Here is a 26,360-nt window from a genome sequence, read left to right on the forward strand (position 1 = left end):
TTGACAAGGTCTATGACTTCAAAAGTTTCCTTAATGGATACATCAAGGAGGGAAAAAATGCACTAGTTGGACATCTTAGTTTCCAATACTTCCAATTTCTTGTACTCAATGATGTTCTAGTACCAAGGTACAAAGAATAAATTAGAGATATTGAGTGGTCAGAACCAGTTGAGTTATGGAATATAGATGATGAAGGCCGACCTATAATTCCCATAGGGAAGCCATCTTTCTTAGCTTCCAAACAAATGATGTCTATTTAAAAGAACTAAAGGAAGGGATAACATCATACATAAAAATGTGGAAAGACACTATTGGGAATGAGGATTCACCAATTGTTACAGAGGAATGGAAAAATAAAGTGGTGTATTGGGAAACGTTCGTGTTACATTAGATGGAATCTATAGTGATCATAGAATAATAGATGGGAGTGATTCATCTTCTGAGGATTTCTGGCTCAGGACAAGGCACATTGTTGATGTTGATCGTAATGCACTCCAAGTAATCTCAAGTATTATGGATGGAGATTTTGATAATGTGATAGATGAACCAATATATGTTGGACCCAAATGCAACAAGCCAAAACAAACTTTCAATCCGATGATTGATGTTGAGAAAGGAAAGATGTTGCTAGTTAGATTAGGAAACGAGGATGCAGGAGAGATGATTTGGATGGCAAAATCCATCTCAGATATCTTTAGGGATAATGAAAGTGAGAATCTTCATGTAAAGGTTGACTGGTGGAAGCCTATGTTAGGGAAATACAATGGAAAATTTTTAGAGCAATATTGGGTACCAAATCCTGATGACATAGAACTTGGCTCTATTCCAATTAATACCATAGTATAGGAATAAAAACTAAACATTTGTAATAAATATCTTAGTCAATTTTCTCTCTTTCTTGTTGTATTTGAAAATAATCAAATTGTACTATTTTGTTACTATTCTAATTCATGATTGATTTTGATCATTAAAATTATTAGTAATTGAGACGAGAGGCTCATTTTACAACCCAATATGGGGGGGAAATAAAAATTATGTTCTAAATAGAAAAGTAAAAAAAATGAATATTTTGTAAAGTAATTAGAAGTATATAAAATGTGTGAATTAGATGTTTAAATCTTATACTTTTCAAACATATTTCAGCTAGAGATACAGAGAAACTATTTGAAGATTTATGTTAACTAATTTATGTCAATATCAACTTCATATATATCTATATATAAGAAAAAAGTTTTTATGGTTAAAATTTTTATTTGGTCGTATATATACTCTATTTAGCATTCAAAAATACAGTTTCAACAATGAAAAATAACACATTGTATTTTTCACTCAAAGTGTTTGCACGTGAAGAAATTTGACCCCTACATCTGCACTTGAAATGGATCTATGATGGTATATATTGGACACATTACTATGATCATTTGCCATTAAATAACTTTATACTTAATATATAACATGCATATTAATCTATTATTCATTAAGTAAGCCTCAAGTTTTTAACATAAAAGTACAAATAATAAATAAAAATAAATTATGCTATTACTCGCATTCAACATTTAATTTGATCCTAAAAAAATATTTTCTTCTCAACTCTAAAATGGTGCAAACTTCCTACAATAGTATGTAATGTTGATGGTGATAATGATGATTATCATCCACTAAGACCAAATATGGTATATAAGAAGGTAAAAAGATATTACTAAAAGTTATTTTGAATTTTATTGTTAATATGCTAAAAAATTATTAAAAGAAGTGTTTCAAGACCATCATAATTTTGTTTAGTTAAACAATCAAAAAGGTTGGCAGCGTCACAAATATTTTGAAATTTAATTCCAATATGAGTACAAACTAGATGATCTATGAGAGTTTTTTAATCTTCAACCATATTATTAGTGTTGCAAAGGCGATAGACTTTTAAATTGTGCCAACACTTTCTTAGTAATAATTGTAGCTTAACACATACATGATATTTACTATATCCGATTATAATTGAATGGGTTAATTATAGTAAAATACACATCATTATTTTCATAAAATAACCTTAAAAAACTTATCTTTTAATATAAACCATAAAAACTATTAAAATAGATAATGTAAGGAATCCAAGATTAAGATGTGAAAGATTTGCTTTAGCAAGTTTATATAATTTTTTTTATAAAGTTTATCATGATAATTTTTACAGAAAAAATGGTGAATATCTACATTAAAATTAGTGAGCTAAGTGATTTTCTAATTCCTCATTTTGAAACAATTTAATCTAGTTAATGTTTTAAATAATAGTATATATTGGACACATTACTAAGATCATTTGTCATTAAATAACTTTATGATATATATTAATCTATTATTATTTAAGCAAGCCTCAATCTGCTACTGACATTCAACATTTAATTTGATCCTAATTTTTTTTTCTCCTCAACTCTAAAGTGGTGCAAACTTCCTACAATAGTATGTAATTATGATGGTGATAATGATGATTATCATCCACTAAGACCAAATAAGGTATATAAGAAGGTAAAAAGATATTACTAAAAGTTATTTTGAATTTTATTGTTATGCTCAAAATGCATTAAAATAAGTGTTTCAAGATTGTCGTAATTTTGTTTAGTTAAACAATCAAGAAAGTTGGTAGTGTCACAAATATTTTGAAATTTAATTCCAATATGAGTATAAACTAGATGATCTATGAGAGTTTTTTTAATCTTCAACCATATTACTAGTGTTGAAAAGGTGATAGACTTTTAAATTGTGCTAACACTCCTTTAGTAATAATCATAACTTAACGCATACATGATATGTACTATATCGGATTATAATTAAATGGATTAATAATAGTAACATACGCCATTATTTTCATAAAATAACCTTAACAAACTTATCTTTTAATATAAACCATAAAAAATATTAAAATAGTTAATGTAAGGAATCCAAATTAAGATGTGAAAGATTTGCTTTTGCAAGTTTATATAAATTTGTTTTATAAATTTTATCATGATAATTTTACACAAAAAATGGTGAATATCTACATTAAATTAGTGAACTAAGTGACTTTCTAATTCCTCATTTTGAAAAAACTTAATTTAGTTAAAGTTCTAAATAATGGTATATATTGGACACATCACTAAGATCATTTGTCATTAAATAACTTTATACTTAATATGTATCTTGCATATTAATCTATTATTCATTAAGTAAGCCTCAATCAACTTTTTTATTAACATAAAAGTACAAATAATAAATAAAAATAAATTATGCTACTACTCACATTCAACATTTAATTTGATACTATTTTTTTTTCTCCTCAACTCTAAAATGGTGCAAACTTCCTACAATAGTATGTAATTATGATGGTGATAATGATGATTATCATCTACTAAGACCAAAAATGGGTAAAAAGATATTACTAAAAGTTATTTCGAATTTTATTGTTAATATGCTAAAAAAGTATTAAAAGAAGTGTTTCAAGACCATCATAATTTTGTTTAGTTAAACAATAAAAAAGGTTGGCAGCGTCACAAATATTTTGAAATTTAATTCCAATATGAGTATAAACTAGATGATCTATGAGAGTTTTTTAATCTTCAACCATATTATTAGTGTTGCAAAGGCGATAGACTTTTAAATTGTGCCAACACTTTCTTAGTAATAATTGTAGCTTAACACATACATGATATTTACTATATCCGATTATAATTAAATGGGTTAATTATAGTAAAATACACATCATTATTTTCATAAAATAGCCTTAAAAAACTTATCTTTTAATATAAACCATAAAAATTATTAAAATAGATAATGTAAGGAATCCAAGATTAAGATGTGAAAGATTTGCTTTAGCAAGTTTATATAATTTTTTTTATAAAGCTTATCATGATAATTTTTACACAAAAAATGGTGAATATCTACATTAAAATTAGTGAACTAAGTGACTTTCTAATTCCTCATTTTGAAAAAACTTAATCTAGTTAAAGTTCTAATTTCTAGATCCATTGAAAACTTCCAAATTTAATGAAATATGTGTTCACTACTGATAGTTAGTTTTCTTTATTATTGTTAAATAAAGGTTGTGTGCATCTTGTTCAAAATACCACAATCTATAGCTGTTAGTTTAATCATACAGTGTAATCATGATCAAAATCCTTTCAATTTTTGTAAATTAGGTTAGAAAATAAAGACTTGCCCAACAGTTTAATTTGGGTAAATCAACACTTAGGTAGAAAATGACATTCTTTCAATTATTTAGTCTGGATCAATAGAAGATATAAGAGATAGGTTAGATAGTTTTTCATTTTGTATAAAAGGTAATGTGTGTTTGCTAGTCTAAGTGTACCCTTTGAAGAATAAAAGTGTTACTTTAGCTAAGGGTAGGTAGATTAGATGATTTTGAAAATATATGCATATGTTATTTTTATCCTAAGTTTAATCATATGACAAAAAGGCCAATATATGTGCCATAGGATAAAGTATTTCCACTTATTTTTTATACTTCATTTTATTCTAAGTCAGAATGGAAAATATTAAAGCACATGTATATAAATTTGGCTTTTCGTATATGGTTAAAGTACATCTCAGTCGGTGGCACTGGGGTCTATTCCCACTCACAATCAATGACCGTTAGCCACCTTCATCCCCCCCTCTCCATCCTACCTTTACCATCGGAGGGGGTTTGAAAATATGTTTCTCCCACCAGGCCCCATCCCCTATGTGTTACCCTCTCATGATTTTGCACCCCCCTCACCGAAACCACATACCGCTTGCTACCCCATCTAAAAACCACCTTTCCCTCGCCTGCTCTATCATGCCTCACCACGATTCCTCTACCACTCTCTTCCCACCACATTGCATAACCGTTAGCCTATTGAATGCTCTCCCGAAGAATAATCGTTCGACATTAATTTCATTTTCCCAGGTAACCATTCAAAAACCAATGGTCCTGCTCCATTTTCAATGGAACATTCCCAACGTTTAAAAACTTTTGAAACCATCACTCTTCTTTCTTTACTACTCATCCTATCTCTCTCCTTTTCACTATTTATCTTCTGTTATTGACAACTTTTGTCCAGCACTTGTTCTCAGAACATTTCCACGACCAGTATAGAAAACATGATAGTTCCCTATTTCTTTTACCTGACAATTAATTATCTAAATTGTTTCTTGGTAAGCTCCTCTAGTTAATTTCTTCCTATATTTCACTCAATTCCTCATGTTTTTTAGATTGTTATAGTCATGCCTCCAAAGACCAAAATCCAAGACAAACCTATGAATCCTTTGATTCCCCCTTTTGTAGACTTAGATCATACCCCCCTGGCTGACAGGGATTACAGGATTAATGAAGCCCAATGTGACTGTGATTTTCTTGAATTATATTGTTGGTTAGAAGAAAAACATGGAGATAAAACCGATGAAATTAGTATCTAGGAGTCCAATCTTCCCCATTACATTTTCCACCTGACATTCCAAGCCCCAGAGTTTACCAGAATGTGTCAAGCATGTTATGTCCCTGCGCAAAGAGCTATTATCACCCCTATAGGTGACATTCTCTTTACAATTACTACCCAATCCATTGACCAAATGATGCTGGCTCCCACTATGGAAAATACTGCTTCTGTCTCCCTAGAAGCCCTTACCCAGCTTTATTAGAAGCTGGATTTTTCCACCAGAGCCAGAATCTTTGAGATCTTCTTGCCTAAGAATGCCCAATTTTCCAAAAAGAATCCCCCATATTCCCTCATCAGGCCAAACAAATTATTTCCATGATTTCCTATATTTTAAGTTATTTTTCTGACCAATGGGTAGATGAGCCCATTTTAGGATTCCTCTCAATATTTTCCACAGACAAAAATCCTTCCATTGTGTTCAATTTCAGTCAATTCATGGCTGATAGTATTCATGAACAATTCATAAATTTTCCCATAGAACATGTGTTTAATTACACCTCCATTTTGATTTATATGTTCCTTTACTATTAGTCATACAAATTCAGTTTTGTAATGTTGAATCTTGATGATGCAGGAAATCTGTAGCCATTGATATTTTGGACCTCATTGTTCATGAAAGAACACCAAGAGTTTTTTTATAAGTAGTTCATTTAATATTTTGTTCACCGAGCCATGAACATCCTGAACAATGTAGTACAACCCGGGATCAGTGATAGAACTTCCACTATTTTGGAAGTCAAGAAAGTCTTGGCAAAGAGGAGCCTTATTGATCAGTTGGAAGAAAGATGTGAAACCTTGGAGCTGCAAGTAAACTGGTACACTAACAGAATTGAAGGATTGGTCTAGAAAGGACTACCCAACATTTATGTAATAAATGATAAATTAATCAATCAGGAAGATTATGTCCTAAAGGTGAAGGAAATGGCTAGAAGTAGCATAAAATTCAGTGGAATAAAGGGAAATATGACAGAAAGAGAATTTTTGGAAACTCTGTCAAATGATTTCTATGTATAGAATGACGTAAAACACATTTTTACTGTGAAACCAACTTTTTCCAAATACACAAAGGTATATGAAATTCATCGTAGGGTAACAAAATTGACAATAACAGATGAAAAGAGATGGGAAGAACTGGTTGATTTACTAGATTGAAGGGTAATTCTAAATCAGTAAAACAATTCCCAGCTCAACAAGCATCATGATAGTCAGTTCAGCAACACAACAGAGTTTCGGGCTGACTCAGCAACCGAAACCTTCAAAACAGGGCCACCTCTCTTTTCAGCTATCTATGTGGCTTATTTCTTTGCCAAGATTAGATTATATTGTTTGCAATTAGGCTAATAATACATTGTTGGTTTGACAATGATTTTGTAAAGGATTTTTGTAATTATTAGTATAAATACTTCACTGTTTGAAGTAATAACGGTTGATTTACGAATGTAATTTCTTCTGCATATTGCTTTTTTCAAAGTAGTCAAGCATCAATAAAACAAGGAACTTTCACAGGATTCATGTGGTGTACCAAATGGTGATGGGTCTCTTTTGTTTATCTGGTTAAACATTGTTTCTTATTTCTCTGTTATTCTGAAAATCTAAATTACTTAACAGAAACTATGATAAATAGGATTTGTTATTTAGAGCACCTTATTTTGGTTGTTGGTAATTTTAATGTTTTCCACTGAAGTCAAATCAAGAAATTCTTAATTTCTTCTTGATTTCTATTGAACCTTACACTTCTGCTATTTCACCATCCATTTAATTTTCGAAAAGATGGAAATAATGCAATGCTCTTTACTTGTGAGAACTCCTCTAAAAAATTGATGCAAAATATAGTTTAATTTATAGACGACATAGCCCAATAGAAGTATAACGCTCAAATCAACCAACCCAATTAAATTAATAGAAACAAGTACAATCATAACTTGCCTAAAATTCACATAAAACAAAGCTAAATTAAACAGAGAGATCCATCTCTGAAACTGACAGGGCTAGATCCTAGCTTCCAAAGTGATTTTGATGTTGTCCTATGTGTTTACTCCCTCAACCTCAAAAATACAGAACAACTGAATGAGGACCAATGCATTGGTACCACATGACCTAATCAAAGGGAGACATGTGGCCCTGTGGGTTGGACCAAAATTTATTGAAGTGCACTCATTGGGGGTTTCAACTCGGACTTGCTGCCTACAATTCATAGACCGCACCACTAGGCCATGAAAGATTCTTATTATATGTTGGTGGGGATATTTTATTTGAAGAGTGTTGACTCTATAGTTGGTGGAAAGGATATGGAGGGAGCCTCCAATATCTAGTGGCTCTGCTATATACACCTAGCTATCCACATTATATAGTGACGACAGTTAATAGTGTGGCGGGTTATAACATATTACATATGCAAAAATGGTGGCGTGTCGTTGGACAACACCACCATAATATATTCAAATGCATTATAATATATGACACTTCCCACAAAATATACGATGAAAAATGCATATCGTCGATCAAACCCTCGACCTCGGGCTATATAACTTATGTGCCCGACCAACCCACCTGTGTGGGTTTTGCAAAAAAAGAGTATTTTTTCCTTTTTGAGGCCATATGGAGGCCTTTTTTAGCGTTTCAAGAGCATATAAACAAGGGGTTTCTGTGCCTTTTGAAGGCATTGGGAGCATTGTTTTGACAAGTTGGGGCTTCTAAATAGATGTAATTGAGAATTTGAGCATATTAATAAAGCATCCACACTCGAAGAACACCTGAAGACATGGCTCAGGAGGGGCAAACTTCGTTATCAACTTGTGTTCTTTTTCTTGCTTCAATTTTTAGTCTCCATTATTTTCTTTTGTTGTAAATTTTTATCAAGTTTATGTGTTTTCGCAATTTCGATCCATTGCATAAGAATACATAAACTAAATTGAAATTTGTTCATTAATACCTTCATTTCATTTTTGGATTAGCAACTGTGCTTAGGAAAATTTCAGAGGATGGAATGAATATAAGCATTGTTATACTACCTAAAAGTAAAATCCTTTGTTATGCTTATAGTTGATTGGAAAGTCTTGATCCTCAAGAGTTTTGTCTCTTACACAAGAGGATTTGTGACAAGGGAGCATCATCATTTTTCTTGGTAAATGCAAGAGCAACTATTTTGATATTTATACTAGCATTGAGGACGTTAACATCATATACTAGTGCTAGGGACACTAATGATGAAGAAAATGTTAGTCTTTTGACTGTTGGGGAACTAAGTGCAGCCCTTAACCCATTATGGAAAATATTGAGCAATTGTATAAGTGAAATTGAATGGAAATTGAGATATATTTCTGATTTTTCTTTTATGTCAAATAGAAATGAAACAAGAACTTCCGTTTCTTTGAGGAAAAGCGAGGCTGAATAGAAATTTATATGATTAGATCAAGCATGTCTGGTTGAATTCTATAGAAGGACATAATCTTTAGGGGAAACTTTGCGACTGAGTTTGGATAGAAATGTGATCGCATCCTGTAAGTTAGACTTAATGTTCATAAGTGTTGCAGGTTTTATGGCGAAGTTCTGAATAGAGGTGGCATTCATTTATATGAGACATATCACATCTTCTTCTCGATGGTTACCTATAACGGTTCTAGTCAAAATTAAATCTAATAGAATAGTGCAAACGAGTCAGTTAAGAGGGCTCAGTGTTAGTCGAACTCTGTCTAAATATTTTTAAAAATTATGTTGGGATTGGTGGAATTGAAATGAATGATTGAATCTAGTTTCCATTGTATTGGTTGAATTATTGAATGGTCAAATTTGCACTGTATTGCTTAAATTATTTATTTAAGGACATGTGTTATGGAATTACATCGTTGCCTATGTTAGAATTTCCTTAGTTTGAAAGAAATATTTTCGCTTGAACAAACTACTTTCTTTCCCCTCTAAACATAAAATGATATAAGAAACCCTAGACAGAAAATTACCTTGACATTTTACATTGATAATTCCACTACTTGTTGAACTGCTATTGGAACTAAGTTTTTTTCCAAATTATGTAATACTTCCAACAAGCATCATTATTCATCACTAGAATTTAGATTTTGTCGTAGATTAATTTATAGTTTACAGTATCATGTTGATTAAGTTGTGTATGGTTGGAGCAATATTGTTCATAGTTGTCTTTTGAGTTATTGATTTGTTGCAAACCCTAATTTTATGTGGAAAACCCAAAGAAAAATAAGAAGCATGATAAAGCAAAATCACCATATCCCACTACAGAGGGAAATAACTCTCAAGGATTACAAAGATAACATTCGAGGAACATATACCAGGTGGTTTAAGTCAAACGATACGATCAGTAGAAATATTGTAGTGGCAATGTACCTGATTGATAGGTTTTCTCTAAGGGCTAACAATGATAAGGATGATGGTGAGGCTGATAGAGTAGGCTACTACACATTGAAAATAGAAATGTGACATTAATTCCTCCAAAGTCTCTACAATTTGATTTCCTAGGTAAGGATTACATTCTCTACAAACAAGGAGGTTACAATTATGTGTAATCATCAACAATCTATTTCAAAGGCACCTGGTACCCAAATGGAAATACTTAAAGGAAAAAATGGAGAGTTAGAGAGCACACTCAGGGAGCTAGAAATTGATCTTGATGGGGATAGAAAAGCGAAACCACCACACTCTAGTTATCCAGAAGGGAAGCCTACCAAGTGAAATCAGAGTCCAGAAACATTGGAAAAAAAATTGCAGATACCAAGTTGAAGATTGAGAAAATGAAGGAAAACATGAAAATAAGAGATGATTGAATACTATGGCATTGGAAAAATAAAAAATCAATTACCTAGACCCAAGAATTTTAGTTTCTCGGTGTAAGCACCATGATGTTCCATTGAGAAGATATTTGATAAGTCCCTTGTGGCGAAATTTTCCTGGGCAATGGATATAGACCAAGAATACAAACTTTGAAGCTTGGGCAATGAATGTAGATCAAGAATACATATCCTGAAACATTCACAACTTTTTTTTCCTTACATGGAAATATACTCAGTGTGCTGCATATTTATGGATTAGGTTCGTAAATGGAAAAATTGGATCTATAATATCACTTCAAATGGTACCTTGTGTTTATCTCTATAGGATGATGCATAATTCTCCTATAGGTATGTACATAACATGAAATAAACACAGTTCACTTCACAAAACAAATTTTATAAACATGTGGATGGGAACATCCAGATATTATCTTCCATGTTGAACAAATCCATGCCCTATCCATGGATTCAAACCATGGCCTTCCTCAAATTTTTCCCATTTCTTGTCTTCCAATTATAGTGAAAGACCGCGTTCATCATGGTGCCCTTGAGTGGCGTGATTTCCAGATGCTTTGCATCCACAAGGTCCACCCAATTCAGAACAAAGGAGTGCAAAACAATCTCAGATTATTTAGGCAGGATGCCTGCTATGTACGCATACTTGTCCATTAGATGTACAGCATTCATGCATTCCACAAAGGCTATGGGATTCAATCACAAAAATAGAAACATTTGGTCTATTCAATTAAAGAATGGATTCCATAACCAAAAAAATCTGAAAATGGCATACAAACATTACGAAACATAGAATAGGATGAATATTTCCTGAAAATGGTATACAAATATTATGAAACTTAGAACGAGAAGAATGTTTTTGAGTGCCAAAGGGTTTTTTGCTATTTAATGAGGAGGATTCTGGTGAGACACAATAAAAAATCTACTAAATTCCCAAAGAATCCCACAATCTGCAGTTGGAAATGAAAGGCGACATTGTTCCATCGAGGAAAATCTCTCAAAAGCAATGAAAGCGAGGAACTTGGAAGGGGGAAGGGTTATATAAAGTTTTTCCTCTAACTGTTAGTCTTGAAATCCTAACTATTATTATTTTTAAGCCCTTCAACTATTTGTTTTTTCCTTAACTACTAAATATTAATATGATGGTTTACGAATCTTCAATCATCTAACATTTGATCTGATAGTGCAAACTAGTACACGGTGGCAATTGGGGGAGTTGTTCTAAAAAAGGAACACCTTTACGCCATAAAATTTCTATTTTAAATTTTATTAAATATATTATATATATATATATATATATATATATATATATATATATATATATATATATATATATATATATATATATATATATATATATATATATATATATATATATATATATATATATATATATATATATATGGAAACATCAAGAGCGAGATACCTCTAATGAGATTAATTATTTATAAACCACAACATTTTTCTTATTTAATTATATAATTTAAATATATAAATTAATTTAGTAATAATTTAAAAATAGTTTAAATTTTTTTATAAATTAAAAAACATAAATATGTAATTTCAACATTTTGCAACCAAATAAAATATAATTAAAACTATTTCTTAATAAAAGATTCATTCCACCATGTAGATATTAATTAATAATTAATAATATTAATTAATAACTAATAATATTAATAAAACAAGTGTAATATGCAAGTAATCAATAATAATTATTGAATCCTTGAACAAATTCATAAATCTGATAATGAAACACATTTGAATCCATGAAGGGAAGTAACTAAAGAAATGAAAGCAACTAATTGACTAGATAACTTTGGAGCAAAATAGAGATCGCATTGATAATTTTGAATGAAACATTAGCCCCAAAATCATTGTTTGTTACAAAAGTTAAGAGTTGACTGAAATGTGCTTGTGCATATTTTATTCCATCTTTTGCCTATGGGTCCAAATAAGGAGGAGAAATTTCAATTTATTTAACTTTAAATTTATATTCATACTAGTTCAACAATAGATAAATAATCTATGGTAGAATTTCCAAGTAAAAAAATCAAATTGATATAAAACATCAATGTGTGGCAATCAATTCATATCTAATAAAAAATTGCAATGTGTAGTATATTAAAATAGGAAAATTAGTTACACAAATGCTTAAGTGTGAGTGCAAAAGATTCCTAATTTTTTTATTATTTATTTTTATATTTTAAAGTTATAATTAAAATTATGGAGACAAAAGAGAAAATATTATTTATTGTAGTGTTGACTTAAATATCAAGAAAATCACAAGGAACAAATCCATAAATTTACAAGGAAAAAAATTATAATTAATTTATGATATTAGAGGGATTTTTTTTTAATACTTTTTAATTTTGAAAATTTAATTTTAACCACATAAAATTAGTCATGCACCAATTAAAAATTTTAAAAATTCAAAAAATATTTTCAATTTCTAAAAATATAAATTTAATATTTAATTTTACTAAAAATTTAATAAACTTAATTTAGAAATAAATTAAGAATCAAATCATTTTAACACAAACTAATATAAAAATATAAAAATCATAAGTACGAGAGAAATTTTAGATCTAAAGTCTTATATAACATTGTATTACTGTTTCATATTATATAACAATTAATAATAAAATTTACAATGCTCTTATATAACATTTTATTACCTTTTACCTCTTATATAACAATTAATAGCATTTTTATTACCTTTTACGTGTTATATAACAACTATTAACAATTAATAACATTTTATTACATTTTACCTGTTATATAACAATTAATAATAAATTCTAGGATAGTAATATATAAAATTTGTAGTTGAAATATATTCTAATTTATATGACCCACTAAATTTTATCTGTAAGTTTATCAACCAGCTTCAACCCCTTCAAGAATTTGTAAATAAAATTTACAATTTTAATAATTTCTAAGCAATTCTTAACAAAGATTTCATATTTTCTGCTATAATAATTAATGACCAGTAATATAGATTTTAAATTATAATAAATTATATAAACGGTTTTGTTCAAATATATCTCAACAAGGTATACATGAATATATATAGAATTTATTGTTTTGTTACTTCTTGTCATTATAAATAATTGATAACCAATAGTATGAATCTCGGGACATCATAATAATAAATATTAGATAAATTTTTAAGTTAAATATATATATTAATTTCTATAATATTTATAACTTTATTATTTATAACAAGATGCATATAGATAAATATCACATATTTTATTCTATTTATATCAATTAAGTTAAGTTTACATCAAGAACAATCTTAATATTGAATGAAAGAATGAATTGTGCTTGGTCCTCGCACATGTTGAACGCATTTTATTCTACAATGTTGGATGAAAGAATGATATGTCTCCCTCTAATAATGTTATTAAGAATTTGTGGGTTCACTCCAGCTTAAAGGTCCCTCACAAGTGACTTCTACTCTTAACCAATTCTCATGATATTTAAAACATTATTTTGATGAGGACTAAACCCACACAAACTAAAAACAAAAAATATAAATACACTCTACCTTGCATTGTACTAAAAGACTTATTCATAATGACCAATATCCACTTTGGAATACAACATTGTAACATTACAATAAGTGGCATACATAGGTATACATATCATCAAATTTCAACTATTTCAAATATCAAGAATTGTATACCACTCACAATAATATTAAATGTTCCATAGAAGAGTGCATAAGCCTCCCAACCTATTTTCCCCTTTTGAAGTGACCACGAAATTTTTATAAAATTTTGAACCCCATGTGAAAGTTATGGGATTGAAATTGGCTGAAGACTCGTAGACGCATCATATGGTATTTTTTAGAGGTCAAGTCTCACTCTTTAGGCAAGAGACTTTCTAGGAGAGCATACCATATTTAGTATGAGAAGACTCAAAGAAGAAAATAGAAACAAACTTGAAGTTAAGGTAGGAATACACTCGCAAATTCATAAATTTGGAATCTAACAAAAGTGTTAGTTGTGAAATTTGGAGTTTTCCTAGGTCTAGTTTTTAAAATTTCTATGTGTTTAAAATTTGTTGTGTGCTTTTAGTGTAGTTTGGAAGCACACTTTGTTTGTGTTTGAAGATCATATTGGAATGCATTAAGTTTTTGTCGATATGCTAAAATCCATGGATTTAAAACCAGGCACAATTTCGATGGAAAGATTCTCCAAAGTTGAATTTTATCTCATTTACAAACAAGCTAATAGTAATCTTTATATGTCATAACAATACTACGCCTTTAAAAAATAATTATTATTTATAAAAGAAAATTAAATTAAATTATAGAATTAATATGTTTATAGAATTAATATGTTTTGAATCTATAAGATCTTTTTCATTTTTTATTATTGATTTGAAATGGATTCAAATAATTAAGTAATTGTAAGATTAATGTAACACTCTCCTCCCACATTTACCCAAATTCACTGGTTCATGGGGGTAAAAATGTGACAAGAGGCTACTATGATCTGATTTAACTCCCTATGTATAGTTAAGGAAGTGGAACCGAAAAAACACAACCAATAAGACCTACTACATATGTTACAGATTCTTTAGGAGCTAACCAACCCTTCCAGGTTACCAACCCCTGAGGTAACCTGGCATTTTACTTCTCTAGAGCCTTAGTTGCTCCCATGACATGGGAATGCATGTGACTGGGACCCTCCAGTCACTCTCATAGCAAGGGTATATAAGAAACTAAGGACTTTTTCAGTTAGTTCAGAGCTAGCACCCCAGATTTAGTGACACATTTTCAGGGCCAGGACTCACGCCACTTCCCAAAACTTCATGAAACTTCTAGAAATGAAAAATATTGTCGAAATAATAATAATAATAATGTAAATAATTGATCAATGACTTGACCAGACCCCTACTTGCCACGATAGACATTTTGTCAAACATGTTAGAAATATGCATTCTACAGATCATAACAACAAATATGAGCATAGGGTTCTTATACTTATCTGAGAATTGCTAAGAAGCATTGATGCCTTATCACATTAGTTGCATTGTCATCTATTAGGTCATATATTCATTTCTCATTCATTTACAAATCAAAACATGATGAGATTCATACATCATCATTGTCATAAAACATACTCATAAACATCATATTACAACAAAAAGAATGAAGATACAAAATCCATAGAATCCACATATAAACTAGTACATTTACACATGAAATACCAAGGGGAAGGAGTTCTTATTAATGAATACAAAATCCAACCAAGTTTGGGACTTCCACGAACCACCCAACCATAGATTGGATGACCAAATCTTTCTTTCAACCAATCACCCCCATACCATATTCAAAGCATGAATGTGGGTCTCATAACCAAAACTCAACCTGGGCTTCTCGAGGCAACACCACCTCACCCTCATCAATAAAACCAGGATTTATCGCAATCCACACCAGATCACTAGGCCCTCAACAAGCATGGATTCCACCCAATTTCTCCACATACACTGTGAGGAATTTTCCTCTCTCCTAGTCTCTAGGCTTTACCGCAATCCACATTGGATCACTAGGCCCTAAATGAGACTCCACCCTCTAGGATTTACCATAGATACTATCATTCATCGGTTAAGGATACCTAGGCCCGATTGAGGGTGCCCACCTCTAGTATTTATCATAAATCCCACCATTCACTAGTAGAGGATTCCTGGGCCCACCGAGGTAACAAAAAATCCAACTTTACTGCAACCCATAGTCCGGTTCAGGGGTTACTAACCAAGTATTTACCACAATCCGATTAAGGGAACACTAGGCCATGTGTTCATTCTTTCAAAGGCCACCTGTCTCAGTTTCAAATCCATCTGGTAATCCAGCTCAACCAAAACATGTGAACCCCATCACATCATGGCTATAAATAAATGGAAAGGCTAGGTAGAAAAACATTGTCACACTTGTCAAAAACCCATGCCAGTGACAACAAGAGAACCAAATACACACATGCATTTACCATGCATTCCAAATATAGTAAGGAAATCACACATGCAAATTGATACCTACAAATAATCCCACTATAGTTTCTTGATTTTGCTCATCCTTGCTTCCTCTTGCCTTCTTTTATTTTCTTAATCTAATGGTGAAGTTCTCCAAGAAAACTCTAAGTATCCAAGAGTGTGAGAGAGAAAGAGCTCCAAAAATGAACTGATAAAAGGTTACAAATTGATCCTCAGAAGCCTTTTTATTAATGAGGCCTCTATTTTCTTCAATTTTCCATTATTTTCCTTCATTTTCCTCCTCACATGCAACCTGTGGCCTTTCACCTTTCTTTTCTCCTAATTTCCATTATTTTCATAAATAAATGCCAATTAATGCCTCATGCCTTCGCATATCCTTTACCATTTCCTTCGCCAATTTCCTTAGCCATAATAAAACAAATGAACACCCACACTAAGATTCCTTTCCTAACATTAAACTTGGAATAAGTGTCCCATAACCATGATTATTATTTTTCCTTTATTAACTTTTATTACATGGAATTGTCACCAGGGCTATTACAAAATCCTCCCGCTTGGGGGAACACCATCCTTGGTGTTCAATGACACCTACAACCACAAGACTTCTGTAAGAAAAATATATTTCCCATGGAGCTTTAGAACTTAGCTTGTTGTAGTATTTACAATGATCAACGTGCTAAGAAACAACCAACATGACAACATAACAACATGATAATTATAATGATATGACACCCATACCACTTATTGGAAATTTATAACACAACTCATGGTGTTATTTACATCCATATACATATGTACATATACCAAAAATATCACACCAAAACATATGCAAAAAACATTCACTCAACCAATGAATAATGAAGGATACATAGCTCGCATCTAATCCACCATCTCCCATGTAGCTTCATCAGGCCCAAAGTGCTTCCACTGCACTTTAACTTGCTTGATTTCTCGGTTCGGGAGCATGAGCATGTTTCTCTGTAATATACACTGAGGTTTTGGCTAGAATTATCCATCTAGCTATGCAATACAGACTAGTCAATCACATGATAAACATCTTTAACATACTTTTTAAGTAATGACACATGGAAAACATCATGGAATTTCACTGTCGGAGGTAGTGTAAGTCGATAGGTTACTGGTCTAGTCATTTGAATATTCTTGAAAGGTCCACAAAACTGAGGTGCCAGCTTGGAACATGATCCAATCTGCAAGGATCTCTTCTTGGTCTTGATGCGCAAGTACACCTATTCCCCGACCTGAAAGTATTTAAACAACATGTTCCAATCTGCATAAATTCCCTTCCTATCCTGTGTTGCCTTTATATTCTTCTTGATCACCTACATTTCCTATTCCATCTCTGCCAACATATTTGGTCATACACACCCTGTTAATTGGATCACTCCAACTGATGGGCGTATTACAAATTTACCCATACACTGTCTCAAATGGACTCATCCTTAAATATTCATGATACCCATTATTGTAAGCGAACCCAACTAGTGGAAGATACTCTTCCCATTTCCATTCTTGATGCATCACATACATCCTCAACATGTCCTCCAATATCCTGTTGACCCTCTCTGTCTATCCAACTATATATGGATGATAAGTTGTACTGAAGATCAAATATGTCCCTAAGCCTGTGAACAACTCCTTCCGAAACTTGGAAGTTAACTTAAGATCCCTATCTGATACAATCTTCTTCAGAATACCATCCAGTCTCACTACATCTCTGATGAAGACCTATGCTACATCACTAGTTGAATTAGTAGACTTCACTGGAGTGAAGTGCACTACCTTTGTCAACCTGCCCACAACAACTATGATGGAATCATGTTGTCTAGATGTCCTAGGAAAACCTATGATAAAATCCATGGAAATGACCTCCCATTTCCACTCTGGAATTGAAATCAGTTGTCGTAATCCACCTGAACTCTTACATTCTTCCTTCACCTGCTGACAGACTAAGCATCTAGCCACAAACTCTACCATATCCTTTTTTAGATTCAACCAATAATAAAACATCTTCACTATTTTCAATGTATTTTGATATCTTGGGTGACTTGAATAAGGTTTCGCATGAAAATCTCTCAAGATAGTCTTCTTGAGCTCACTACTACTTGGAACATATATCCTGAGCATAAATCTAATCAAACCATCTGTTGTAAGATGATAGTCCATGTTCTTACCACTTGTACCCTATTGTAACCTATGCATAAGCTCCATGTACATGTCATCCTATTGACTTACCTGTAAGATCTAATCCTATAAGTTTGTCCCATAAGAATCATAGTTGCTATATGATTCACATGTATATGCATGCTAAGAGCATCTGCAACCATGTTATTTTCACCATTAATATACCTAATCTCAAAGTTAAACTCACTAGTTGTGGCCAACCATCTAGCTTTCCTATCATGTAAGTTCAGATGATCAAACAAGTATCTCAACCCACTATAATCACTCATCAATACAAACCTCCTACCAATAAGTTAGTGCCTTAACATATTCAATGAATGGATGACCGTTGAGTGCTCAAGATCATGTGACCGATAATTCTGTTCATGCTCATTCAATTTCTATGACTCATAACACACTACCTATCCTTCCTGAATAAGGAATCCACCAAGTCTTCTCCTACAACCATCTGTGCATACCAGAAATTCTTTGTCTAGATCTGTAATATTTAACACTAGAGTTCTTGTCAACAACTACTTCAATTTCTCAAAACTAGTTGCGCATTCCCCTGCCCATTGTTGGGTAGGGTGTCCCTAGGTCAAAGTTTTGTAAAGAGACAACAGTTTGAGGAGAGGAACATATTCATGTAATTTTTTAGGAGTCATACGGGCTTTAGGGTGGGTCAAAGCCCCTTATTTTGTAAAAGGATGGGATCAATTTGTATGTTTTGAGCTCCGCCCATGGTTTGCGGACCATGGTATTGTAATAGAAAAATATATATAAAGGGTTGTCTTAGTAAGTGAAAGGTCATTAATCGATTGTAGGTGGATATGTTTTAATTTTTTTGAGTCTGTAATTGTCACATATTTATGTGTTAAAGTGAAGGGGAAGGTTCTTGCAGCTATGTGCAGGAAGACCTTGGTAATTCTGCAGATGTGTGTGCAGGCCCCTGTAGTTGTGTGCACAGGGTAAGAAGGATTGTAATTGTGAAGATCTGAAGATAATAAAGGATATTTTGAAGGAATATCTGTATACTTACACTTTTTACTTTACTTTATGAAATTAATGTTTACTTTTATGCTACGTAAAAAAATATAAGATCATAATTAATATGTGAATGTTATTACAGTTAATTACAGCTAAGGTCCATTGATTTATGCATAATAGATAGAGTTTTAGATATGCAAGTAGTATTTTCCTATGGATAGATAAAATTTAGTATAATATTAAGTAATATCATGTAGCGCAGTAATATATGTATAGGTGAGTTAGAATAAGTCAAGATCCACACTCCATATTCCTTCTGGATGTGAAAACTTGGTTCCAACATCCCCTGATGTCACTTCACGTGACACTCTGGTCTGCGCAAGCAGATCGTTGCAGAAATGGCTGGTGATAAAGGGTTTTTTTGGTTGGCACACCTAACTCTGAACCTAGGTCTGAGCCACTCAAGCCAACAAATGGTTCATTTTCCGGGAGAAGTCGGACAAATCTACTGGCGTAGAAACAATGGTCCTCACTGAGGAGGACATCGACAAAATTGGAGACACAGTCCGAGTTGTGACAGAGAACATATGGGGGAACATTAAAGACCAATATAAAGTCGTTTTTACAGAGGTCCAATAGGGCCTCAAGAAGTTGTAGATTCAGGCAAGCATTGTTCAAGAGAGCATGGTTCTGGCAAGCATGGCTCAAGAGAGCATGACACCCTAAAGGACAACTATAGTAATCACATCCGAGATCTGAGTTGTGCCACTACCAAGTGGCACTCTACATTTTGAGACTGTCAAAGATTAGGAGTGCGTGCAACACTCGAAAAATTTGAGTCTCAATCTTGCAATGCTCCACATTCATACCTTGCACAAGTTACATCAAGGTGTCACCGATGAACTAAAGATATGGGATCAACACACTTAGTTGGTAATTAAAAAAGTTAAAAATGACAACCGATATATGTTTGAGGGAAAGAATCAGGCCATCAAGGATCATGATGAGGCAATTGTGCATAGGAAACAGTTAGAAGAGGCCATCACCAAAGTTTGCAACGATTTACCAGAGCTCCAGATGCAGTAAAAGGTAGAACCTGAAGAAAAGCTTCATAAGCTTGCGGCAACAGTAAAAGAATCAAATCTAGAAGTCGAGAAAGTAAAATTTGACCTGTAAATACTAATCACAGAGTTGCAAATGAGGCTACAGTCGACAACTCCACCAGTGGTTCACAAGCAGTGCAAAGCTGATATCAAGGCTACTATGCAGAATATAGCTACTATAGTTAAGGACTGTAACTAGATCTTCCAAGACACTATGGAGATATGGGCCTCACTGTAGGAGAAATCACATGTAGAAGAGATATAGGAAGATATCCACGACAAGAAGCAATAGTTTGATGAAATCAAATTGACAACACAGACCCTAGCACCCGTGCAATGGCTTGCATGTCTCCAGGAGGGAAAGTTTTTGCAGGGACAGATCGATGAGATGCGACGAAAGGAGCAAATCATTTCAACATGGATGCAACCATGGGCCAATGAAGCCATTCAACTGTCATAGACAGTGGAGAGCAAGCTAAAGATCATAAGGCAAATGCAAAGAAACATCGGTATGGAAATAACAGGGCTGACGACATACAAGCTAGTAGAGGAAGTACTAAAGGCCGCCATGCAGTGCGCAGAGACACTTCAACCTTTGAAGGATGCATACTCTAGTCTCAAAGTGAATATTAAGGACATACAAGCTTAGTGGCTCGAGACGAGTCACATCTTTGCGTTGGGGGCCTATTGGGTAGGGTCCCCCTAGGTTAACGTTTTGTCAAAGTTTTGTAAAGAACCTACATTTTTAGGAGCATAGTGTAATTCACACAGTGTTTTGGGAGTTATAGGGGCTTTAAGGTGGGTCAAAGGCCCTTATTTTGTAAAAGGATGGGATCAATTTGTGTGTTTTGAGCTCCACCCATGGTTTGCGGACCATGGTATTGTAAGATAAAAGGATATATAAAGTGTTGTCTTAGTAAGTGAAAGGTCATTAATCAATTGAACATGGATATGTTTTGATGTTCTTGAGTCTGTAATTGTCATATATTTCTATGTTAGAGTGAAGGGGAAGGCTCTTGCAGCCATGTGTGTAGAGACCTTGGTAATTCTGTAGCTGTGTGCGCAGGGTAAGAAGGATTGTAATTGTGAAGATCTAAAGATAATAAAGAAGATTTTGAAGGCAAATCTATGTACTTACATTTTGTACTTTACTTTATGAAATTACTATTTACTTTTGTGCTGCATAGAAAAAGGTAAGATCTGAATTAGTATGTGAATGTTGTTATAGTTAATTACAGTTAAGGTCCATTGATTTATGCATAATAGATAGAGTTTGAGATTTGCAAGTAGTCTTTTTCTATGGATATAACATATTTGGTATAATATTAAATAATATCACATAGTGTAGTAATAGATCTATAGGTGAGTCAGACTAAGTCAATATCCACACTCCATATTCCTTATGGATGCAGAAACCTGGTTCAAACATACCCCAATATCGCCTCGGGTGAGACTGTCCTATATGTGAGAAGATCGTTGTCGAAAGTGCCAGTGATAAAGGGTTTTTTTGGTTAGCACCACTAACTCTAAACCTGGGTTTGAGCTGCTCATGCCAACAAATGGTTCGTTGATGGGACAAGTCAGAAAACTTCAATAGCATAGAACAGATGGTCCTCACTGAGGGGGACATCGACGAGATTGGAGACACAATATGAGCTGTGACAGAGGACATATGGGTGAACATTGAAGACCAATATAAAAGCGTTTTGATAAAGGTCTAACATGGCCTCACAAAGTTGCAGGTTCAAGTGAGTGTGGTTTAGGCAAGCGTGGTTCAAGTGAGCACGACACCCTCAAGCACAACTTCAATAATGACATCCAAGCTCCAAGCTGTGCCACTACCACACGTCTCTCTATATTTTGAGATTGTCAAAGATCGGAAGCACGCGCAACACTAGAAAAATCTGAGTTGCAATCTTGCGGCACTCCCCATTCGAACATTGCACGCGTTACATCAGGGAGTCACTGATGAACTAAAGATATGGGAGCAACGCGCTCTATTGGTAATTAAATAAGTTAAAAACAACAACTGACAGATGTTTGAGAATAAGAATCAAGCCATCAAGGATCATGATTAGGCATCTACGCACAGGCAAAAGCTAGAAAAGGCCATCACCAAAGCTTGCAGTGACCTACCAGAGCTCCAAATCGAGACAGAGGAAGAAACCGAAGAGAAGCTTCAGAAGCTTGTGGCAGCAGTAGAAGAATCAAAGGCAGAATTCGACAAAGTAAATTTCTATTTGGAAATGTAGATCGCATAGTTATAGATGAAGCTACAGCCGACAACTCAACTAGAGGTTCGTGAGCAACGCGAAGAAAATATCAAGGTTGCTATGAATAATATAGCTACTACAGTCAAGGACTGTAGCCAGATCTTCGAAGAAACTATTTAGATATGGGCCTCATTGTAGGAGGACCCCAATGTGCAAAAGATAGAGGCAGAGATCTGTGACAAGTAGAAATAGTTTGATGAAATCAAAGTGATGGCGTGGACCCTAGCACCTGCACAATGGTTTTCTCGTCTCCCGGAGCAAAAGTTTTTGCAAAGACGGATCGGTGAGCTACGATGAAAGGAGCAGATCATTTTAGCACGAATGCAACCATGAGACAATGAATCCATTCATCTCTCACAGACAATGGAGAGAAAGTTGAATAGCATAAGGTAGATACAAAGAACCATCAGTCTAGCGACAACAAAGTCGACGATAGAGAAGCATGTAGAGGAAGTATGATAGGCCACCACACAGTGTGTAGAGACACTTCAACCTTTGAAGGATGCATATAGCGGTCTCAAAGAAATGATTCAAGACATACCAGCTGAGTGACTCAGGACGAGTCACATCTTTGTGTTGGGGGCCTGTTGGGTAGGTCTAGGCTAGGTCAACGTTTTGTCAAAGTTTTATTAAGAGCCCACATTTTGAGGAGCGAAGTGTGATTTGTGCAGTGTTTTAGTAGTCATAGGGCCTTTAGGATGGGTCAAAGCCCCTTATTTTGTAAAAGGATGGGATCAATTTCTATGTTTTGAGCTCCACCCATGGATTTCGAACCATGGTATTGTAAGAGAAATAGATATATAAAGGGTTGTATTAGTAAGTGAAATGTCAATAATCGAGTGAAGATGGATATGTTTTAATGTTTTTGAGTCTTTAATTGTCATATCTTTCTATGTGAGAGTGAATGGGAAGGCTCCTGCAGCTGTGTGTATGGAGACCTTGGTAAGTCTGTAGTTGTATGTGTAGGCCCCTATAGCTGTGTGCATAGGCCCCTATAGCTATGTGCATAGGGTAAGAAGGATTGTAATTGTGAAGATCTAAATATAATAAAGAATATTTTGAAGGAAGATCTATGTACTTACATTTTTTACTTTACTTTATGCCATTACTATTTAATTTTATGCTACGCAGAAAAAGATGAGATCAGAATTAATATGTGAATATTGTTACAATTAATTACAGTTAAAGTCCATTGATTTATGCACAGTAGATAGAGTTTTAGATCTGTAAGTAGTCTTTTTCTATGGATAGATTAGATTAGGTATATCTTAAGTAAGATCTTGTAAAGTAATAATAGATCTGTAGGTGAGTCAAACTAAGCCAAGATCCATACTCGATATTCCTTCTGGATGTAGAAACCTGGTTCCGTGATCCCCCAATATTGCCTTGGGTGAGACTGCGGTCTGCGTGAGTAGATCATTGCTGAAAGGGTTGTTGATAAAGGGTTTAGTTGGTTAGTGTAGCTAAATCTAAACATAGGATTGAGCCCCTCAAGCCAACATCCATTCAAATTTCTTAGCTTTCCTTTGTAAGGACATAATATGATATTCAATGTGAGAGAAGTTCCTAATGAACCTCCTATAAAAACATGCTAACCCCATGAATGATCTCACCTCATTCAAATTTATAGGGGTTTCCCATTCCATGATAACTCTTATCTTCTCTAGATTCACTTATATACCTTCCTTGGAAATAACATGTACCAAGTAGTATACCTTTGTCTAAAATAAACAACATTTTCTAATCTTGGCATACAACTGATGCTTTGTTAGCAATCTCAACACTATTGCTAAATGATCGACATTTTCTTACTCATTATTAGAATATATCAAGATGTAATCAATGAATACAATAACAAACTTATCCATATAAGGACACAACACATTATTCATCAAGCACATAAAGGTAGCTAGAGAATTAGTCAAACCAAATGGAACTAAAACAAACTCATAATGCATGTACTTGGTCTAGAAATTTGTCTTGTATATGTCCTCTTCCTTAATGCGCACCTGATCATATCCCAATCTAAGATCCATCTTCGAGAACACTATTTCTCCCTTAACTGATCGAACAAGTTGTCAATCCTTGGAAATAGATAATTATTCTTGATGGTTACTTTATCCAACTACTTGTAATTGATGCATAACCTAAGGGTACCATCCTTCTTCACAAACAATACCATTGCACCTAAAGGTGATGCACTTGGCCTAATGTATCCCTTGTCAAGAATTTCCTTCAACTGCAAATTTAACTCCAATAACTCTAGTGTGTACATCTTGTATGGTCCCTTCTGTTAGATACCTATACCAATAGGTTTCATATTTCATGATTGGCAAAGAAAGTTCCAAATATGCTCTGCTTTGGTGATACAAAGATCCCATATTTCCAAGAGAATGCAATATGTGTACATAGCTTGATGTTGTCTGAATTTTAATGGATGGTCCAACAGTCTAATCTGGATCATGCCATATTTCAATTTCTTGTCATAAGGATAGAGAAAGAAGCCTGTCCAAACTGCTTAATCTTGGCAGGCCAGTAGTTAGGTAGAGAATTAAGGTTCCCAACTGTTTAATCTGGGGCCTTGGAAGTAATAAGGTTAGTTGTAGATAGAAAAGCAAAGAAAAAAGCAAAAAGAAAAGAAAAGAACAATTCAGGGTTTGCTAGTCCAAGTGCACCCTTTATGAAGAAACAAAAAATGCTAGGCAAATAGATGGGTAGGTAGATGGGGTTGCAGAAACATGATTTCTTTTATAATCACTGGCCCAAGCCAAGGAAAAACATAGCGCCAGTGCAGGCCTCTCATTCAGCAGTTTTGCAGCAATACAATGGAGCATGTCTAACCTCCTGATCACCCCCATTACACTCATTACTAACATCCCAATACTACCTATGCTCATGGAAGAAGTCAAAGTTTTGTTGGTTCTTACTTCTTTAAAAGCCACATTTCTTGTCTAAAAATTCTTTTCATTTTGATCTACTTCCTAAACTAAGTTGATTTCATATAAACTTAGTGTTTTCCCCCCACATCCACCTTTCCCACTCATATTAACTCCTAATTTCTTACTACTTAATTCCCTATGGTTCCCTTTCCCTATTACTATAACACCATGGTGTATAAAACCCCAGCAATATGTATATTCCCTTCCCCTTGGCACTATAGCCATATGTCCAAAGTCAGGGATTAAATTGACCTCTGGTCAGTTTAATAGCCTAAGCCCTACCCCTTTTTTCCTTCCACAAACCCCCTGAAATGATCTACCCACTTTATTTTGTAAATAAACCTTTGAAAAACCAAAATGACCCCTTTTAACCCGTAACACTGATAAAAAATCCGCAAAACCCACTTTTCCAATGTTCTGCCGGGCGCATATTTCAGGAAATAAGATTATTTTATTATACCCGCCCTTCCGTATCGTCCGGCCAACTCTGCCTCCCGCCAGCCGTCAGATCTGGGCTTTCCCATCCGACGATCCTCATCAATTTCGGAGCGGCCCAGATGTACTGCCATTAGCTTCCGAAACTTGACGTTCGCTGACGTACACACGGGGGCACGTGTCACTA

The sequence above is a fragment of the Pinus tabuliformis genome, chromosome 6, assembly GCF_031772625.1.
Source record: "Pinus tabuliformis cultivar Carrire ecotype Pingquan chromosome 6, CPIR1, whole genome shotgun sequence".
NCBI lineage: Eukaryota > Viridiplantae > Streptophyta > Pinopsida > Pinales > Pinaceae > Pinus > Pinus tabuliformis.